General features: G+C 49.3%; 1 pseudogene; it reads left to right on the top strand.

The window, feature by feature from the left end:
* Nucleotides 1–22,039, top strand: part of LOC140406378 (eukaryotic translation initiation factor 3 subunit C-like) — a 72,315-nt pseudogene that overhangs the window by 2,882 nt on the left and 47,394 nt on the right.

Raw genomic sequence — 22,039 nt, forward strand, 5'->3', positions numbered from 1 at the left:
TCTCTCCCCCCGCTTCCTCTCTCTCCCCCCCGCTTCCTCTCTCTCCCCCCCGCTTCCTCTCTCTCCCCCCGCTTCCTCTCTCTCCCCCCGCTTCCTCTCTCTCCCCCCGCTTCCTCTCTCTCCCCCCGCTTCCTCTCTCTCCCCCCGCTTCCTCTCTCTCCCCCCGCTTCCTCTCTCTCCCCCCGCTTCCTCTCTCTCCCCCCGCTTCCTCTCTCTCCCCCCGCTTCCTCTCTCTCCCCCCCGCTTCCTCTCTCTCCCCCCGCTTCCTCTCTCTCCCCCCGCTTCCTCTCTCTCCCCCCGCTTCCTCTCTCTCCCCCCGCTTCCTCTCTCTCCCCCCGCTTCCTCTCTCTCCCCCCGCTTCCTCTCTCCCAAGGCCCTGCGCCCCCACTCCACGCTGTCTCGTGGCCTCTGTCGCCCGGTCCGCTCTGCACAGAGCTGACTCTCTCTCACCCTTGCTGTTGACAGGAGGAGGACGATGATGATGACGACGATGATGATGACGAAGACTGGGGGACACCGTCAGATGAGTCCGACTCCGAGTCCGATGATGATGACAGCAAATACACCTCACTGGCTCACAAATTCCTGAAAAAGTCAGTATTCTGCATCGGCACCGGCCTGGGCAGGGAGAGAGAGAGAGAGCTGGGAGAGACAGCGCGGGGTACAGGGGAGAGAGAGCTGGGAGAGGCAGTGAGGGGTACAGGGGAGAGAGAGCTGGGAGAGACAGCGCGGGGTACAGGGGAGAGAGAGCTGGGAGAGACAGCGCGGGGTACAGGGGAGAGAGAGCTGGGAGAGACAGCGCGGGGTACAGGGGAGAGAGAGCTGGGAGAGACAGCGCGGGGTACAGGGGAGAGAGAGCTGGGAGAGACAGCGCGGGGTACAGGGGAGAGAGAGCTGGGAGAAACAGCGCGGGGTACAGGGGAGAGAGAGCTGGGAGAGACAGCGCGGGGTACAGGGGAGAGAGAGCTGGGAGAGGCAGTGAGGGGTACAGGGGAGAGAGAGCTGGGAGAGGCAGTGAGGGGTACAGGGGAGAGAGAGCTGGGAGAGGCAGTGAGGGGTACAGGGGAGAGAGAGCTGGGAGAGACAGCGCGGGGTACAGGGGAGAGAGAGCTGGGAGAGACAGCGCGGGGTACAGGGGAGAGAGCTGGGAGAGACAGTGAGGGGTACAGGGGAGAGAGAGCTGGGAGAGGCAGTGAGGGGTACAGGGGAGAGAGAGCTGGGAGAGACAGCGCGGGGTACAGGGGAGAGAGAGCTGGGAGAGGCAGTGAGGGGCACAGGGGAGAGAGAGCTGGGAGAGACAGCGCGGGGTACAGGGGAGAGAGAGCTGGGAGAGGCAGTGAGGGGTACAGGGGAGAGAGAGCTGGGAGAGACAGCGCGGGGTACAGGGGAGAGAGAGCTGGGAGAGGCAGTGAGGGGTACAGGGGAGAGAGAGCTGGGAGAGACAGCGCGGGGTACAGGGGAGAGAGAGCTGGGGGAGACAGCGCGGGGTACAGGGGAGAGAGAGCTGGGAGAGGCAGTGAGGGGTACAGGGGAGAGAGAGCTGGGAGAGACAGCGCGGGGTACAGGGGAGAGAGAGCTGGGAGAGACAGCGCGGGGTACAGGGGAGAGAGAGCTGGGAGAAACAGCGCGGGGTACAGGGGAGAGAGAGCTGGGAGAGACAGTGAGGGGTACAGGGGAGAGAGAGCTGGGAGAGACAGCGCGGGGTACAGGGGAGAGCGAGCTGGGAGAGACAGCGCGGGGTACAGGGGAGAGCGAGCTGGGAGAGGCAGTGAGGGGTACAGGGGAGAGAGAGCTGGGAGAGACAGTGAGGGGCACAGGGGAGAGAGAGCTGGGAGAGGCAGTGAGGGGTACAGGGGAGAGAGAGCTGGGAGAGACAGCGCGGGGTACAGGGGAGAGAGAGCTGGGAGAGGCAGTGAGGGGTACAGGGGAGAGAGAGCTGGGAGAGGCAGTGAGGGGTACAGGGGAGAGAGAGCTGGGAGAGGCAGTGAGGGGTACAGGGGAGAGAGAGCTGGGAGAGACAGCGCGGGGTACAGGGGAGAGAGCTGGGAGAGACAGTGAGGGGTACAGGGGAGAGAGAGCTGGGAGAGGCAGTGAGGGGTACAGGGGAGAGAGAGCTGGGAGAGACAGTGCGGGGTACAGGGGAGAGAGAGCTGGAGAGGCAGTGAGGGGCACAGGGGAGAGAGAGCTGGGAGAGGCAGTGAGGGGTACAGGGGAGAGAGAGCTGGGAGAGACAGCGCGGGGTACAGGGGAGAGAGAGCTGGGAGAGACAGCGCGGGGTACAGGGGAGAGAGAGCTGGGAGAGGCAGTGAGGGGTACAGGGGAGAGAGAGCTGGGAGAGACAGCGCGGGGTACAGGGGAGAGAGAGCTGGGAGAGACAGCGCGGTGTACAGGGGAGAGAGAGCTGGGAGAAACAGCGCGGGGTACAGGGGAGAGAGAGCTGGGAGAGGCAGTGAGGGGTACAGGGGAGAGAGAGCTGGGAGAGACAGCGCGGGGTCCAGGGGAGAGAGAGCTGGGAGAGGCAGTGAGGGGTACAGGGGAGAGATAGCTGGGAGAGGCAGTGAGGGGTACAGGGGAGAGAGAGCTGGGAGAGACAGCGCGGGGTACAGGGGAGAGAGAGCTGGGAGAGACAGCGCGGGGTACAGGGGAGAGATAGCTGGGAGAGGCAGTGAGGGGTACAGGGGAGAGAGAGCTGGGAGAGACAGCGTGGGGTACAGGGGAGAGATAGCTGGGAGAGGCAGTGAGGGGTACAGGGGAGAGAGAGCTGGGAGAGACAGTGAGGGGCACAGGGGAGAGAGAGCTGGGAGAGACAGTGAGGGGTACAGGGGAGAGAGAGCTGGGAGAGACAGTGAGGGGCACAGGGGAAAGAGAGCTGGGAGAGGCAGTGAGGGGTACAGGGGAGAGAGAGCTGGGAGAGACAGTGAGGGATACAGGGGAGAGAGAGTTGGGAGAGACAGCGTGGGGTACAGGGGAGAGGGAGCTGGGAGAGACAGTGAGGGGCACAGGGGAGAGAGAGCTGGGAGAGACAGTGAGGGGTACAGGGGTTATATTATACACAGAGTAACAGATAGCTGGGAGACACAGTGAGGGGTACAGGGGTTATATTATACACAGAGTAACAGCTGGGAGAGACAGTGAGGGGTACAGGGGTTAGATTATATACAGGGTAACAGATAGCTGGGGGACACAGTGAGGGGCACAGGGGTTATATTATACACACAGTAACAGATAGCTGGGAGAGACAGTGAGGGGCACAAGGGTTATATTATACACAGAGTAACAGATAGCTGGGAGAGACAGTGAGGGGCACAGGGATTATATTATACACAGAGTAACAGATAGCTGGGAGACACAGTGAGGGGTACAGGGGTTATATTATATACAGAGTAACAGATAGCTGGGGGACACAGTGAGGGGTACAGGGGTTATATTATACACAGAGTAACAGCTGGGAGAGACAGTGAGGGGTACAGGGGTTAGATTATATACAGGGTAACAGATAGCTGGGAGAGACAGTGAGGGGCACAGGGGTTATATTATACACACAGTAACAGATAGCTGGGAGACACAGTGAGGGGTACAGGGGTTATATTATATACAGGGTAACAGATAGCTGGGAGAGGCAGTGAGGGGTACAGGGGTTATATTATACACACAGTAACAGATAGCTGGGAGAGACAGTGAGGGGTACAGGGGTTATATTATATACAGGGTAACAGATAGCTGGGAGAGACAGTGAGGGGTACAGGGGTTATATTATACACACAGTAACAGATAGCTGGGAGAGACAGTGAGGGGCACAAGGGTTATATTATACACAGAGTAACAGATAGCTGGGAGAGACAGTGAGGGGCACAGGGGTTATATTATATACAGGGTAACAGATAGCTGGGAGACACAGTGAGGGGCACAGGGGTTATATTATACACAGAGTAACAGATAGCTGGGAGACACAGTGAGGGGTACAGGGGTTATATTATATACAGAGTAACAGATAGCTGGGGGACAGTGAGGGGTACAGGGGTTATATTATATACAGGGTAACAGATAGCTGGGAGAGACAGTGAGGGGTACAGGGGTTAGATTATATACAGGGTAACAGATAGCTGGGAGACAGTGAGGGGCACGGGTTATATTATACACAGAGTAACAGATAGCTGGGAGAGACAGTGAGGGGCACAGGGGTTATATTATATACAGGGTAACAGATAGCTGGGAGAGACAGTGAGGTGTACAGGGGTTATATTATACACACAGTAACCGATAGCTGGGGGACACAGTGAGGGGTACAGGGGTTAGATTTATATACAGGGTAACAGATAGCTGGGAGAGACAGTGAGGGGCACAGGGGTTATATTATATACAGAGTAACAGATAGCTGGGAGAGACAGTGAGGGGTACAGGGGTTATATTATACACAGAGTAACAGATAGCTGGGAGAGACAGTGAGGGGTACAGGGGTTATATTATATACAGGGTAACAGATAGCTGGGAGAGACAGTGAGGGGCACAGGGGTTATATTATATACAGGGTAACAGATAGCTGGGAGACACAGTGAGGGGCACAGGGGTTATATTATACACAGAGTAACAGATAGCTGGGAGAGACAGTGAGGGGCACAGGGGTTATATTATATACAGGGTAACAGATAGCTGGGAGACAGTGAGGGGCACAGGGGTTATATTATATACACAGTAACAGATAGCTGGGAGAGACAGTGAGGGGCACAGGGGTTATATTATATACAGAGTAACAGATAGCTGGGGGACACAGTGAGGGGTACAGGGGTTATATTATATACACAGTAACAGATAGCTGGGAGACACAGTGAGGGGCACAGGGGTTATATTATATACAGGGTAACAGATAGCTGGGAGAGACAGTGAGGGGCACAGGGGTTATATTATATACAGAGTAACAGATAGCTGGGAGAGACAGTGAGGGGTACAGGGGTTATATTATATACAGGGTAACAGATAGCTGGGAGAGACAGTGAGGGGCACAGGGGTTATATTATATACAGAGTAACAGATAGCTGGGAGAGACAGTGAGGGGTACAGGGGTTATATTATACACAGAGTAACAGATAGCTGGGAGAGACAGTGAGGGGTACAGGGGTTATATTATACACACAGTAACAGATAGCTGGGAGAGACAGTGAGGGGCACAGGGGTTATATTATACACACAGTAACAGATAGCTGGGAGAGACAGTGAGGGGCACAGGGGTTATATTATACACACAGTAACAGATAGCTGGGAGAGACAGTGAGGGGCACAGGGGTTATATTATATACAGGGTAACAGATAGCTGGGAGACAGTGAGGGGCACAGGGGTTATATTATACACACAGTAACAGATAGCTGGGAGAGACAGTGAGGGGCACAGGGGTTATATTATATACAGGGTAACAGATAGCTGGGAGACAGTGAGGGGCACAGGGGTTATATTATATACACAGTAACAGATAGCTGGGAGAGACAGTGAGGGGCACAGGGGTTATATTATACACACAGTAACAGATAGCTGGGAGAGACAGTGAGGGGCACAGGGGTTATATTATATACAGGGTAACAGATAGCTGGGAGACAGTGAGGGGCACAGGGGTTATATTATACACACAGTAACAGATAGCTGGGAGAGACAGTGAGGGGCACAGGGGTTATATTATATACAGGGTAACAGATAGCTGGGAGAGACAGTGAGGGGCACAGGGGTTATATTATATACAGGGTAACAGATAGCTGGGAGAGACAGTGAGGGGTACAGGGGTTAGATTATATACAGGGTAACAGATAGCTGGGAGACACAGTGAGGGGCACAGGGGTTATATTATACACACAGTAACAGATAGCTGGGGGACACAGTGAGGGGCACAGGGGTTATATTATACACACAGTAACAGATAGCTGGGAGAGACAGTGAGGGGCACAGGGGTTATATTATATACACAGTAACAGATAGCTGGGAGAGACAGTGAGGGGCACAGGGGTTATATTATACACAGAGTAACAGATAGCTGGGAGAGGCAGTGAGGGGTACAGGGGTTATATTATATACACAGTAACAGATAGCTGGGAGAGACAGTGAGGGGTACAGGGGTTATATTATATACAGAGTAACAGATAGCTGGGAGAGACAGTGAGGGGCACAGGGGTTATATTATACACAGAGTAACAGATAGCTGGGAGAGACAGTGAGGGGCACAGGGGTTATATTATATACACAGTAACAGATAGCTGGGAGAGACAGTGAGGGGCACAGGGGTTATATTATACACAGAGTAACAGATAGCTGGGAGAGACAGTGAGGGGCACAGGGGTTATATTATATACACAGTAACAGATAGCTGGGAGAGACAGTGAGGGGCACAGGGGTTATATTATACACAGAGTAACAGATAGCTGGGAGAGACAGTGAGGGGCACAGGGGTTATATTATACACAGAGTAACAGATAGCTGGGAGAGACAGTGAGGGGCACAGGGGTTATATTATATACACAGTAACAGATAGCTGGGAGAGACAGTGAGGGGCACAGGGGTTATATTATATACAGGGTAACAGATAGCTGGGGGACACAGTGAGGGGCACAGGGGTTATATTATATACACAGTAACAGATAGCTGGGAGAGACAGTGAGGGGTACAGGGGTTATATTATATACAGGATAACAGATAGCTGGGAGACACAGTGAGGGGCACAGGGGTTATATTATACACACAGTAACAGATAGCTGGGAGACACAGTGAGGGGCACAGGGGTTATATTATATACAGGGTAACAGATAGCTGGGGGACACAGTGAGGGGCACAGGGGTTATATTATATACAGGGTAACAGATAGCTGGGGGACACAGTGAGGGGCACAGGGGTTATATTATATACAGGGTAACAGATAGCTGGGGGACACAGTGAGGGGCACAGGGGTTATATTATATACACAGTAACAGATAGCTGGGAGAGACAGTGAGGGGCACAGGGGTTATATTATACACACAGTAACAGATAGCTGGGAGAGACAGTGAGGGGCACAGGGGTTATATTATATACAGAGTAACAGATAGCTGGGAGAGACAGTGAGGGGCACAGGGGTTATATTATATACAGGGTAACAGATAGCTGGGAGACACAGTGAGGGGTACAGGGGTTATATTATATACAGGGTAACAGATAGCTGGGGGACACAGTGAGGGGCACAGGGGTTATATTATATACACAGTAACAGATAGCTGGGAGAGACAGTGAGGGGCACAGGGGTTATATTATATACAGGGTAACAGATAGCTGGGGGACACAGTGAGGGGCACAGGGGTTATATTATATACACAGTAACAGATAGCTGGGAGAGACAGTGAGGGGCACAGGGGTTATATTATATACAGGGTAACAGATAGCTGGGGGACACAGTGAGGGGCACAGGGGTTATATTATATACACAGTAACAGATAGCTGGGAGACACAGTGAGGGGTACAGGGGTTAGATTATATACAGGGTAACAGATAGCTGGGGGACACAGTGAGGGGCACAGGGGTTATATTATATACACAGTAACAGATAGCTGGGAGACACAGTGAGGGGTACAGGGGTTAGATTATATACAGGGTAACAGATAGCTGGGAGAGACAGTGAGGGGCACAGGGGTTATATTATATACAGGGTAACAGATAGCTGGGGGACACAGTGAGGGGCACAGGGGTTATATTATATACACAGTAACAGATAGCTGGGAGAGACAGTGAGGGGCACAGGGGTTATATTATATACAGGGTAACAGATAGCTGGGGGACACAGTGAGGGGCACAGGGGTTATATTATATACACAGTAACAGATAGCTGGGAGACACAGTGAGGGGTACAGGGGTTAGATTATATACAGGGTAACAGATAGCTGGGGGACACAGTGAGGGGCACAGGGGTTATATTATATACACAGTAACAGATAGCTGGGAGACACAGTGAGGGGTACAGGGGTTAGATTATATACAGGGTAACAGATAGCTGGGAGACACCGTGAGGGGCACAGGGGTTATATTATATACACAGTAACAGATAGCTGGGAGAGACAGTGAGGGGCACAGGGGTTATATTATATACAGGGTAACAGATAGCTGGGAGAGACAGTGAGGGGTACAGGGGTTATATTATATACAGGGTAACAGATAGCTGGGAGACACAGTGAGGGGCACAGGGGTTATATTATATACACAGTAACAGATAGCTGGGAGAGACAGTGAGGGGCACAGGGGTTATATTATACACAGAGTAACAGATAGCTGGGAGAGGCAGTGAGGGGCACAGGGGTTATATTATATACACAGTAACAGATAGCTGGGAGACACAGTGAGGGGCACAGGGGTTATATTATATACACAGTAACAGATAGCTGGGAGAGACAGTGAGGGGCACAGGGGTTATATTATACACAGAGTAACAGATAGCTGGGAGAGACAGTGAGGGGCACAGGGGTTATATTATACACAGAGTAACAGATAGCTGGGAGAGACAGTGAGGGGTACAGGGGTTATATTATACACACAGTAACAGATAGCTGGGAGAGACAGTGAGGGGTACAGGGGTTATATTATACACAGAGTAACAGATAGCTGGGAGACACAGTGAGGGGCACAGGGGTTATATTATATACACAGTAACAGATAGCTGGGAGAGACAGTGAGGGGCACAGGGGTTATATTATATACAGGGTAACAGATAGCTGGGAGAGACAGTGAGGGTTACAGGGGTTATATTATATACACAGTAACAGATAGCTGGGAGACACAGTGAGGGGTACAGGGGTTAGATTATATACAGGGTAACAGATAGCTGGGAGACACAGTGAGGGGCACAGGGGTTATATTATATACAGAGTAACAGATAGCTGGGAGACACAGTGAGGGGTACAGGGGTTATATTATACACAGAGTAACAGATAGCTGGGAGAGACAGTGAGGGGCACAGGGGTTATATTATATACAGAGTAACAGATAGCTGGGAGACACAGTGAGGGGCACAGGGGTTATATTATATACACAGTAACAGATAGCTGGGAGAGGCAGTGAGGGGCACAGGGGTTATATTATATACAGAGTAACAGATAGCTGGGAGAGGCAGTGAGGGGCACAGGGGTTATATTATATACAGGGTAACAGATAGCTGGGAGACACAGTGAGGGGCACAGGGGTTATATTATATACACAGTAACAGATAGCTGGGAGAGACAGTGAGGGGCACAGGGGTTATATTATATACACAGTAACAGATAGCTGGGAGAGACAGTGAGGGGCACAGGGGTTATATTATACACAGAGTAACAGATAGCTGGGAGAGACAGTGAGGGGCACAGGGGTTATATTATATACACAGTAACAGATAGCTGGGAGAGACAGTGAGGGGCACAGGGGTTATATTATATACACAGTAACAGATAGCTGGGAGAGACAGTGAGGGGCACAGGGGTTATATTATACACAGAGTAACAGATAGCTGGGAGACAGTGAGGGGCACAGGGGTTATATTATATACAGGGTAACAGATAGCTGGGGGACACAGTGAGGGGCACAGGGGTTATATTATATACACAGTAACAGATAGCTGGGAGACACAGTGAGGGGCACAGGGGTTATATTATATACACAGTAACAGATAGCTGGGAGAGGCAGTGAGGGGTACAGGGGTTAGATTATATACAGGGTAACAGATAGCTGGGGGACACAGTGAGGGGCACAGGGGTTATATTATATACACAGTAACAGATAGCTGGGAGACACAGTGAGGGGCACAGGGGTTATATTATATACACAGTAACAGATAGCTGGGAGAGACAGTGAGGGGCACAGGGGTTATATTATATACACAGTAACAGATAGCTGGGAGAGGCAGTGAGGGGTACAGGGGTTAGATTATATACAGGGTAACAGATAGCTGGGAGAGACAGTGAGGGGCACGGGGGTTATATTATATACACAGTAACAGATAGCTGGGAGAGGCAGTGAGGGGTACAGGGGTTAGATTATATACAGGGTAACAGATAGCTGGGAGACAGTGAGGGGTACAGGGGTTATATTATATACAGGGTAACAGATAGCTGGGAGAGACAGTGAGGGGCACAGGGGTTATATTATATACACAGTAACAGATAGCTGGGAGAGGCAGTGAGGGGTACAGGGGTTAGATTATATACAGGGTAACAGATAGCTGGGGGACACAGTGAGGGGTACAGGGGTTAGATTATATACAGGGTAACAGATAGCTGGGAGAGACAGTGAGGGGCACAGGGGTTAGATTATACACACAGTAACAGATAGCTGGGAGACACAGTGAGGGGTACAGGGGTTATATTATACACACGGTAACAGATAGCTGGGAGACACAGTGAGGGGCACAGGGGTTATATTATATACACAGTAACAGATAGCTGGGAGACACAGTGAGGGGTACAGGGGTTATATTATATACAGAGTAACAGATAGCTGGGGGACACAGTGAGGGGCACAGGGGTTATATTATATACAGGGTAACAGATAGCTGGGAGACACAGTGAGGGGCACAGGGGTTATATTATATACAGAGTAACAGATAGCTGGGAGAGGCAGTGAGGGGCACAGGGGTTATATTATATACAGGGTAACAGATAGCTGGGAGACACAGTGAGGGGCACAGGGGTTATATTATATACACAGTAACAGATAGCTGGGAGAGACAGTGAGGGGCACAGGGGTTATATTATACACAGAGTAACAGATAGCTGGGAGAGACAGTGAGGGGCACAGGGGTTATATTATATACACAGTAACAGATAGCTGGGAGAGACAGTGAGGGGCACAGGGGTTATATTATATACACAGTAACAGATAGCTGGGAGAGACAGTGAGGGGCACAGGGGTTATATTATACACAGAGTAACAGATAGCTGGGAGACAGTGAGGGGCACAGGGGTTATATTATATACAGGGTAACAGATAGCTGGGGGACACAGTGAGGGGCACAGGGGTTATATTATATACACAGTAACAGATAGCTGGGAGACACAGTGAGGGGCACAGGGGTTATATTATATACACAGTAACAGATAGCTGGGAGAGGCAGTGAGGGGTACAGGGGTTAGATTATATACAGGGTAACAGATAGCTGGGGGACACAGTGAGGGGCACAGGGGTTATATTATATACACAGTAACAGATAGCTGGGAGACACAGTGAGGGGCACAGGGGTTATATTATATACACAGTAACAGATAGCTGGGAGAGACAGTGAGGGGCACAGGGGTTATATTATATACACAGTAACAGATAGCTGGGAGAGGCAGTGAGGGGTACAGGGGTTAGATTATATACAGGGTAACAGATAGCTGGGAGAGACAGTGAGGGGCACGGGGGTTATATTATATACACAGTAACAGATAGCTGGGAGAGGCAGTGAGGGGTACAGGGGTTAGATTATATACAGGGTAACAGATAGCTGGGAGACAGTGAGGGGTACAGGGGTTATATTATATACAGGGTAACAGATAGCTGGGAGAGACAGTGAGGGGCACAGGGGTTATATTATATACACAGTAACAGATAGCTGGGAGAGGCAGTGAGGGGTACAGGGGTTAGATTATATACAGGGTAACAGATAGCTGGGGGACACAGTGAGGGGTACAGGGGTTAGATTATATACAGGGTAACAGATAGCTGGGAGAGACAGTGAGGGGCACAGGGGTTAGATTATACACACAGTAACAGATAGCTGGGAGACACAGTGAGGGGTACAGGGGTTATATTATACACACGGTAACAGATAGCTGGGAGACACAGTGAGGGGCACAGGGGTTATATTATATACACAGTAACAGATAGCTGGGAGACACAGTGAGGGGTACAGGGGTTATATTATATACAGAGTAACAGATAGCTGGGGGACACAGTGAGGGGCACAGGGGTTATATGATATACAGGGTAACAGATAGCTGGGAGACACAGTGAGGGGCACAGGGGTTATATTATATACAGAGTAACAGATAGCTGGGAGAGACAGTGAGGGGCACAGGGGTTATATTATATACAGGGTAACAGATAGCTGGGAGAGACAGTGAGGGGCACAGGGGTTAGATTATATACAGAGTAACAGATAGCTGGGAGAGGCAGTGAGGGGTACAGGGGTTATATTATATACAGAGTAACAGATAGCTGGGGGACACAGTGAGGGGTACAGGGGTTATATTATATACAGAGTAACAGATAGCTGGGAGACACAGTGAGGGGCACAGGGGTTATATTATATACACAGTAACAGATAGCTGGGAGACAGTGAGGGGTACAGGGGTTATATTATACACACAGTAACAGATAGCTGGGAGACAGTGAGGGGCACAGGGGTTATATTATATACAGGGTAACAGATAGCTGGGAGAGACAGTGAGGGGCACAGGGGTTATATTATACACACAGTAACAGATAGCTGGGAGAGACAGTGAGGGGCACAGGGGTTATATTATATACAGGGTAACAGATAGCTGGGAGACACAGTGAGGGGCACAGGGGTTATATTATATACAGGGTAACAGATAGCTGGGAGACACAGTGAGGGGCACAGGGGTTATATTATATACAGGGTAACAGATAGCTGGGAGACACAGTGAGGGGCACAGGGGTTATATTATACACACAGTAACAGATAGCTCGGGGACACAGTGAGGGGCACAGGGGTTATATTATATACAGAGTAACAGATAGCTGGGAGAGACAGTGAGGGGCACAGGGGTTATATTATATACAGGGTAACAGATAGCTGGGAGACACAGTGAGGGGCACAGGGGTTATATTATACACACAGTAACAGATAGCTGGGAGAGGCAGTGAGGGGCACAGGGGTTATATTATATACACAGTAACAGATAGCTGGGAGACACAGTGAGGGGCACAGGGGTTATATTATATACACAGGAACAGATAGCTGGGAGAGACAGTGAGGGGCACAGGGGTTATATTATATACACAGGAACAGATAGCTGGGAGAGACAGTGAGGGGCACAGGGGTTATATTATACACACAGTAACAGATAGCTGGGAGAGACAGTGAGGGGCACAGGGGTTATATTATATACAGGGTAACAGATAGCTGGGAGAGACAGTGAGGGGTACAGGGGTTAGATTATATACAGAGTAACAGATAGCTGGGAGACACAGTGAGGGGCACAGGGGTTATATTATATACAGAGTAACAGATAGCTGGGAGAGGCAGTGAGGGGCACAGGGGTTATATTATACACACAGTAACAGATAGCTGGGAGACACAGTGAGGGGCACAGGGGTTAGATTATATACAGAGTAACAGATAGCTGTGGGACACAGTGAGGGGCACAGGGGTTATATTATATACAGGGTAACAGATAGCTGGGAGACACAGTGAGGGGCACAGGGGTTATATTATACACACAGTAACAGATAGCTGGGAGACACAGTGAGGGGTACAGGGGTTAGATTATACACACAGTAACAGATAGCTGGGGGACACAGTGAGGGGTACAGGGGTTATATTATACACACAGTAACAGATAGCTGGGAGACACAGTGAGGGGCACAGGGGTTATATTATACACACAGTAACAGATAGCTGGGAGACACAGTGAGGGGCACAGGGGTTATATTATATACAGGGTAACAGATAGCTGGGAGACACAGTGAGGGGTACAGGGGTTATATTATACACAGAGTAACAGCTGGGGGACACAGTGAGGGGTACAGGGGTTATATTATACACACAGTAACAGATAGCTGGGAGAGACAGTGAGGGGCACAGGGGTTATATTATACACAGAGTAACAGATAGCTGTGGGACACAGTGAGGGGCACAGGGGTTATATTATATACAGAGTAACAGATAGCTGGGAGACACAGTGAGGGGCACAGGGGTTATATTATATACAGAGTAACAGATAGCTGTGGGACACAGTGAGGGGCACAGGGGTTATATTATATACAGAGTAACAGATAGCTGGGAGAGGCAGTGAGGGGCACAGGGGTTATATTATATACAGGGTAACAGATAGCTGGGGGACACAGTGAGGGGCACAGGGGTTAGATTATATACAGGGTAACAGATAGCTGGGAGACAGTGAGGGGCACAGGGGTTATATTATATACAGGGTAACAGATAGCTGGGGGACACAGTGAGGGGCACAGGGGTTATATTATACACAGGGTAACAGATAGCTGGGAGAGACAGTGAGGGGCACAGGGGTTATATTATATACAGGGTAACAGATAGCTGGGGGACACAGTGAGGGGCACAGGGGTTATATTATACACACAGTAACAGATAGCTGGGAGAGACAGTGAGGGGTACAGGGGTTATATTATACACACAGTAACAGATAGCTGGGAGAGACAGTGAGGGGCACAGGGGTTATATTATACACACAGTAACAGATAGCTGGGGGACACAGTGAGGGGCACAGGGGTTATATTATATACAGAGTAACAGATAGCTGGGAGAGACAGTGAGGGGCACAGGGGTTATATTATACACACAGTAACAGATAGCTGGGAGACACAGTGAGGGGCACAGGGGTTAGATTATACACACAGTAACAGATAGCTGGGAGAGACAGTGAGGGGCACAGGGGTTATATTATATACAGGGTAACAGATAGCTGGGAGAGACAGTGAGGGGCACAGGGGTTATATTATACACACAGTAACATATAGCTGGGAGAGACAGTGAGGGGCACAGGGGTTATATTATATACAGGGTAACAGATAGCTGGGAGACACAGTGAGGGGCACAGGGGTTATATTATACACACAGTAACAGATAGCTGGGAGAGACAGTGAGGGGCACAGGGGTTATATTATACACAGAGTAACAGATAGCTGGGAGAGACAGTGAGGGGCACAGGGGTTATATTATATACAGGGTAACAGATAGCTGGGAGACACAGTGAGGGGCACAGGGGTTATATTATACACACAGTAACAGATAGCTGGGAGAGACAGTGAGGGGCACAGGGGTTATATTATATACAGAGTAACAGATAGCTGGGAGAGACAGTGAGGGGCACAGGGGTTATATTATATACGGGGTAACAGATAGCTGGGAGAGACAGTGAGGGGCACAGGGGTTATATTATATACGGGGTAACAGATAGCTGGGAGAGACAGTGAGGGGCACAGGGGTTATATTATACACACAGTAACAGATAGCTGGGGGACACAGTGAGGGGCACAGGGGTTATATTATATACAGGGTAACAGATAGCTGGGAGAGACAGTGAGGGGCACAGGGGTTATATTATATACACAGTAACAGATAGCTGGGGGACACAGTGAGGGGCACAGGGGTTATATTATACACAGAGTAACAGATAGCTGGGAGAGACAGTGAGGGGCACGGGTTATATTATATACAGGGTAACAGATAGCTGGGGGACACAGTGAGGGGCACAGGGGTTATATTATATACAGGGTAACAGATAGCTGGGAGAGACAGTGAGGGGCACAGGGGTTATATTATATACACAGTAACAGATAGCTGGGGGACACAGTGAGGGGCACAGGGGTTATATTATACACAGAGTAACAGATAGCTGGGAGAGACAGTGAGGGGCACGGGTTATATTATATACAGGGTAACAGATAGCTGGGGGACACAGTGAGGGGCACAGGGGTTATATTATATACAGGGTAACAGATAGCTGGGGGACACAGTGAGGGGTACAGGGGTTATATTATACACAGTAACAGATAGCTGGGAGACACAGTGAGGGGCACAGGGGTTATATTATATACAGGGTAACAGATAGCTGGGAGACACAGTGAGGGGCACAGGGGTTATATTATATACAGGGTAACAGATAGCTGGGAGACACAGTGAGGGGCACAGGGGTTATATTATACACAGAGTAACAGATAGCTGGGAGACACAGTGAGGGGCACAGGGGTTATATTATACACAGAGTAACAGATAGCTGGGAGAGACAGTGAGGGTACAGGGGTTATATTATACACACAGTAACAGATAGCTGGGAGAGACAGTGAGGGGCACAGGGGTTATATTATACACAGAGTAACAGATAGCTGGGAGAGACAGTGAGGGGCACAGGGGTTATATTATATACAGGGTAACAGATAGCTGGGAGAGACAGTGAGGGGCACAGGGGTTATATTATATACAGGGTAACAGATAGCTGGGAGAGACAGTGAGGGGCACAGGGGTTATATTATACACACAGTAACAGATAGCTGGGAGAGACAGTGAGGGGCACAGGGGTTATATTATACACAGAGTAACAGATAGCTGGGAGACACAGTGAGGGGCACAGGGGTTATATTATACACACAGTAACAGATAGCTGGGAGAGACAGTGAGGGGCACAGGGGTTATATTATACACAGAGTAACAGATAGCTGGGAGAGACAATGAGGGGCACAGGGGTTATATTATATACAGAGTAACAGATAGCTGGGAGAGACAGTGAGGGGCACAGGGGTTATATTATATACACAGTAACAGATAGCTGGGAGAGACAGTGAGGGGCACAGGGGTTATATTATACACACAGTAACAGATAGCTGGGAGAGACAGTGAGGGGCACAGGGGTTATATTATATACACAGTAACAGATAGCTGGGAGAGACAGTGAGGGGCACAGGGGTTATATTATACACACAGTAACAGATAGCTGGGAGAGACAGTGAGGGGCACAGGGGTTATATTATATACAGGGTAACAGATAGCTGGGAGAGACAGTGAGGGGCACAGGGGTTATATTATATACACAGTAACAGATAGCTGGGAGAGACAGTGAGGGGCACAGGGGTTATATTATATACACAGTAACAGATAGCTGGGAGAGACAGTGAGGGGCACAGGGGTTATATTATACACAGAGTAACAGATAGCTGGGAGAGACAGTGAGGGGCACAGGGGTTATATTATATACAGGGTAACAGATAGCTGGGAGAGACAGTGAGGGGCACAGGGGTTATATTATACACAGAGTAACAGATAGCTGGGAGAGACAGTGAGGGGCACAGGGGTTATATTATACACAGAGTAACAGATAGCTGGGAGAGACAGTGAGGGGTACAGGGGTTATATTATACACAGTAACAGATAGCTGGGAGACACAGTGAGGGGTACAGGGGTTATATTATATACACAGTAACAGATAGCTGGGAGACACAGTGAGGGGCACAGGGGTTATATTATATACAGGGTAACAGATAGCTGGGAGAGACAGTGAGGGGCACAGGGGTTAGATTATATACAGGGTAACAGATAGCTGGGAGAGACAGTGAGGGGCACAGGGGTTATATTATACACACAGTAACAGATAGCTGGGAGACACAGTGAGGGGCACAGGGGTTATATTATACACACAGTAACAGATAGCTGGGAGACACAGTGAGGGGCACAGGGGTTATATTATATACAGAGTAACAGATAGCTGGGAGAGACAGTGAGGGGCACAGGGGTTAGATTATACACACAGTAACAGATAGCTGGGAGAGACAGTGAGGGGCACAGGGGTTATATTATATACAGAGTAACAGATAGCTGGGAGAGACAGTGAGGGGCACAGGGGTTATATTATATACAGGGTAACAGATAGCTGGGAGACACAGTGAGGGGCACAGGGGTTATATTATACACACAGTAACAGATAGCTGGGAGACACAGTGAGGGGCACAGGGGTTATATTATACACACAGTAACAGATAGCTGGGAGACACAGTGAGGGGCACAGGGGTTATATTATACACACAGTAACAGATAGCTGGGAGAGACAGTGAGGGGCACAGGGGTTATATTATATACAGAGTAACAGATAGCTGGGAGACACAGTGAGGGGCACAGGGGTTAGATTTATATACAGGGTAACAGATAGCTGGGAGAGACAGTGAGGGGTACAGGGGTTATATTATACACAGAGTAACAGATAGCTGGGGGACACAGTGAGGGGCACAGGGGTTATATTATATACAGGGTAACAGATAGCTGGGAGACAGTGAGGGGTACAGGGGTTATATTATACACACAGTAACAGATAGCTGGGGGACACAGTGAGGGGCACAGGGGTTATATTATATACAGGGTAACAGATAGCTGGGAGACACAGTGAGGGGTACAGGGGTTATATTATACACAGAGTAACAGATAGCTGGGAGAGACAGTGAGGGGTACAGGGGTTATATTATACACAGAGTAACAGATAGCTGGGGGACACAGTGAGGGGCACAGGGGTTATATTATACACAGAGTAACAGATAGCTGGGAGAGACAGTGAGGGGTACAGGGGTTATATTATATACACAGTAACAGATAGCTGGGAGAGACAGTGAGGGGCACAGGGGTTATATTATATACAGGGTAACAGATAGCTGGGAGACACAGTGAGGGGCACAGGGGTTATATTATATACAGGGTAACAGATAGCTGGGAGACACAGTGAGGGGCACAGGGGTTATATTATATACAGAGTAACAGATAGCTGGGAGACACAGTGAGGGGCACAGGGGTTATATTATATACAGGGTAACAGATAGCTGGGAGACACAGTGAGGGGTACAGGGGTTATATTATACACACAGTAACAGATAGCTGGGAGAGACAGTGAGGGGTACAGGGGTTATATTATACACACAGTAACAGATAGCTGGGAGACACAGTGAGGGGTACAGGGGTTATATTATATACAGGGTAACAGATAGCTGGGAGACACAGTGAGGGGCACAGGGGTTATATTATATACAGAGTAACAGATAGCTGGGAGACACAGTGAGGGGCACAGGGGTTATATTATACACACAGTAACAGATAGCTGGGAGAGACAGTGAGGGGCACAGGGGTTATATTATACACACAGTAACAGATAGCTGGGGGACAGTGAGGGGCACAGGGGTTATATTATACACAGAGTAACAGATAGCTGGGAGAGACAGTGAGGGGTACAGGGGTTATATTATATACAGAGTAACAGATAGCTGGGAGAGACAGTGAGGGGTACAGGGGTTATATTATATACAGAGTAACAGATAGCTGGGAGACACAGTGAGGGGCACAGGGGTTATATTATATACAGAGTAACAGATAGCTCGGAGACACAGTGAGGGGCACAGGGGTTATATTATATACAGAGTAACAGATAGCTCGGAGACACAGTGAGGGGCACAGGGGTTATATTATACACAGAGTAACAGATAGCTGGGAGAGACAGTGAGGGGCACAGGGGTTATATTATACACACAGTAACAGATAGCTGGGAGACACAGTGAGGGGCACAGGGGTTATATTATATACAGGGTAACAGATAGCTGGGAGAGACAGTGAGGGGCACAGGGGTTATATTATACACACAGTAACAGATAGCTGGGAGAGACAGTGAGGGGTACAGGGGTTATATTATATACAGGGTAACAGATAGCTGGGAGAGACAGTGAGGGGCACAGGGGTTATATTATATACAGGGTAACAGATAGCTGGGAGACAGTGAGGGGCACAGGGGTTATATTATACACACAGTAACAGATAGCTGGGAGACACAGTGAGGGGCACAGGGGTTATATTATATACAGGGTAACAGATAGCTGGGAGACACAGTGAGGGGCACAGGGGTTATATTATATACAGAGTAACAGATAGCTGGGGGACACAGTGAGGGGCACAGGGGTTATATTATATACAGGGTAACAGATAGCTGGGAGAGACAGTGAGGGGTACAGGGGTTATATTATATACACAGTAACAGATAGCTGGGAGACACAGTGAGGGGCACAGGGGTTATATTATATACAGGGTAACAGATAGCTGGGAGACACAGTGAGGGGCACAGGGGTTATATTATACACAGAGTAACAGATAGCTGGGAGAGACAGTGAGGGGTACAGGGGTTATATTATACACACAGTAACAGATAGCTGGGAGACACAGTGAGGGGTACAGGGGTTATATTATACACACAGTAACAGATAGCTGGGAGAGACAGTGAGGGGTACAGGGGTTAGATTATACACACAGTAACAGATAGCTGGGAGAGACAGTGAGGGGTACAGGGGTTATATTATACACACAGTAACAGATAGCTGGGAGACACAGTGAGGGGCACAGGGGTTACATTATACACACAGTAACAGATAGCTGGGAGAGACAGTGAGGGGCACAGGGGTTAGATTATACACACAGTAACAGATAGCTGGGAGACACAGTGAGGGGCACAGGGGTTAGATTATACACACAGTAACAGATAGCTCGGAGAGGCAGTGAGGGGTACAGGGGTTATATTATACACACAGTAACAGATAGCTGGGAGACACAGTGAGGGGCACAGGGGTTAGATTATACACACAGTAACAGATAGCTGGGGGACACAGTGAGGGGCACAGGGGTTAGATTATACACACAGTAACAGATAGCTGGGAGACACAGTGAGGGGCACAGGGGTTATATTATACACACAGTAACAGATAGCTGGGGGACACAGTGAGGGGCACAGGGGTTAGATTATACACACAGTAACAGATAGCTGGGAGACACAGTGAGGGGCACAGGGGTTAGATTATACACACAGTAACAGATAGCTGGGAGAGACAGTGAGGGGTACAGGGGTTATATTATACACACAGTAACAGATAGCTGGGAGACACAGTGAGGGGCACAGGGGTTATATTATACACACAGTAACAGATAGCTGGGGGACACAGTGAGGGGCACAGGGGTTAGATTATACACACAGTAACAGATAGCTGGGAGACACAGTGAGGGGCACAGGGGTTAGATTATACACACAGTAACAGATAGCTGGGAGAGACAGTGAGGGGTACAGGGGTTATATTATACACACAGTAACAGATAGCTGGGAGAGGCAGTGAGGGGCACAGGGGTTATATTATATACAGGGTAACAGATAGCTGGGAGACACAGTGAGGGGCACAGGGGTTAGATTATACACACAGTAACAGATAGCTGGGAGAGACAGTGAGGGGCACAGGGGTTATATTATATACAGGGTAACAGATAGCTGGGAGACACAGTGAGGGGCACAGGGGTTATATTATACACACAGTAACAGATAGCTGGGAGACACAGTGAGGGGCACAGGGGTTATATTATACACACAGTAACAGATAGCTGGGGGACACAGTGAGGGGCACAGGGGTTATATTATACACACAGTAACAGATAGCTGGGAGACACAGTGAGGGGCACAGGGGTTATATTATACACACAGTAACAGATAGCTGGGAGACACAGTGAGGGGCACAGGGGTTATATTATACACACAGTAACAGATAGCTGGGAGACACAGTGAGGGGCACAGGGGTTATATTATACACACAGTAACAGATAGCTGGGAGACACAGTGAGGGGCACAGGGGTTATATTATACACACAGTAACAGATAGCTGGGGGACACAGTGAGGGCACAGGGGTTATATTATACACACAGTAACAGATAGCTGGGAGAGACAGTGAGGGGTACAGGGGTTATATTATACACACAGTAACAGATAGCTGGGAGACACAGTGAGGGGTACAGGGGTTAGATTATATACAGGGTAACAGATAGCTGGGGGACACAGTGAGGGGCACAGGGGTTATATTATACACAGAGTAACAGATAGCTGGGAGAGACAGTGAGGGGCACAGGGGTTATATTATATACACAGTAACAGATAGCTGGGAGAGACAGTGAGGGGCACAGGGGTTATATTATATACACAGTAACAGATAGCTGGGAGAGACAGTGAGGGGCACAGGGGTTATATTATACACAGAGTAACAGATAGCTGGGAGACAGTGAGGGGCACAGGGGTTATATTATATACAGGGTAACAGATAGCTGGGGGACACAGTGAGGGGCACAGGGGTTATATTATATACACAGTAACAGATAGCTGGGAGACACAGTGAGGGGCACAGGGGTTATATTATATACACAGTAACAGATAGCTGGGAGAGGCAGTGAGGGGTACAGGGGTTAGATTATATACAGGGTAACAGATAGCTGGGGGACACAGTGAGGGGCACAGGGGTTATATTATATACACAGTAACAGA

Source organism: Scyliorhinus torazame, unplaced genomic scaffold, assembly GCF_047496885.1.
Source record: "Scyliorhinus torazame isolate Kashiwa2021f unplaced genomic scaffold, sScyTor2.1 scaffold_518, whole genome shotgun sequence".
NCBI lineage: Eukaryota > Metazoa > Chordata > Chondrichthyes > Carcharhiniformes > Scyliorhinidae > Scyliorhinus > Scyliorhinus torazame.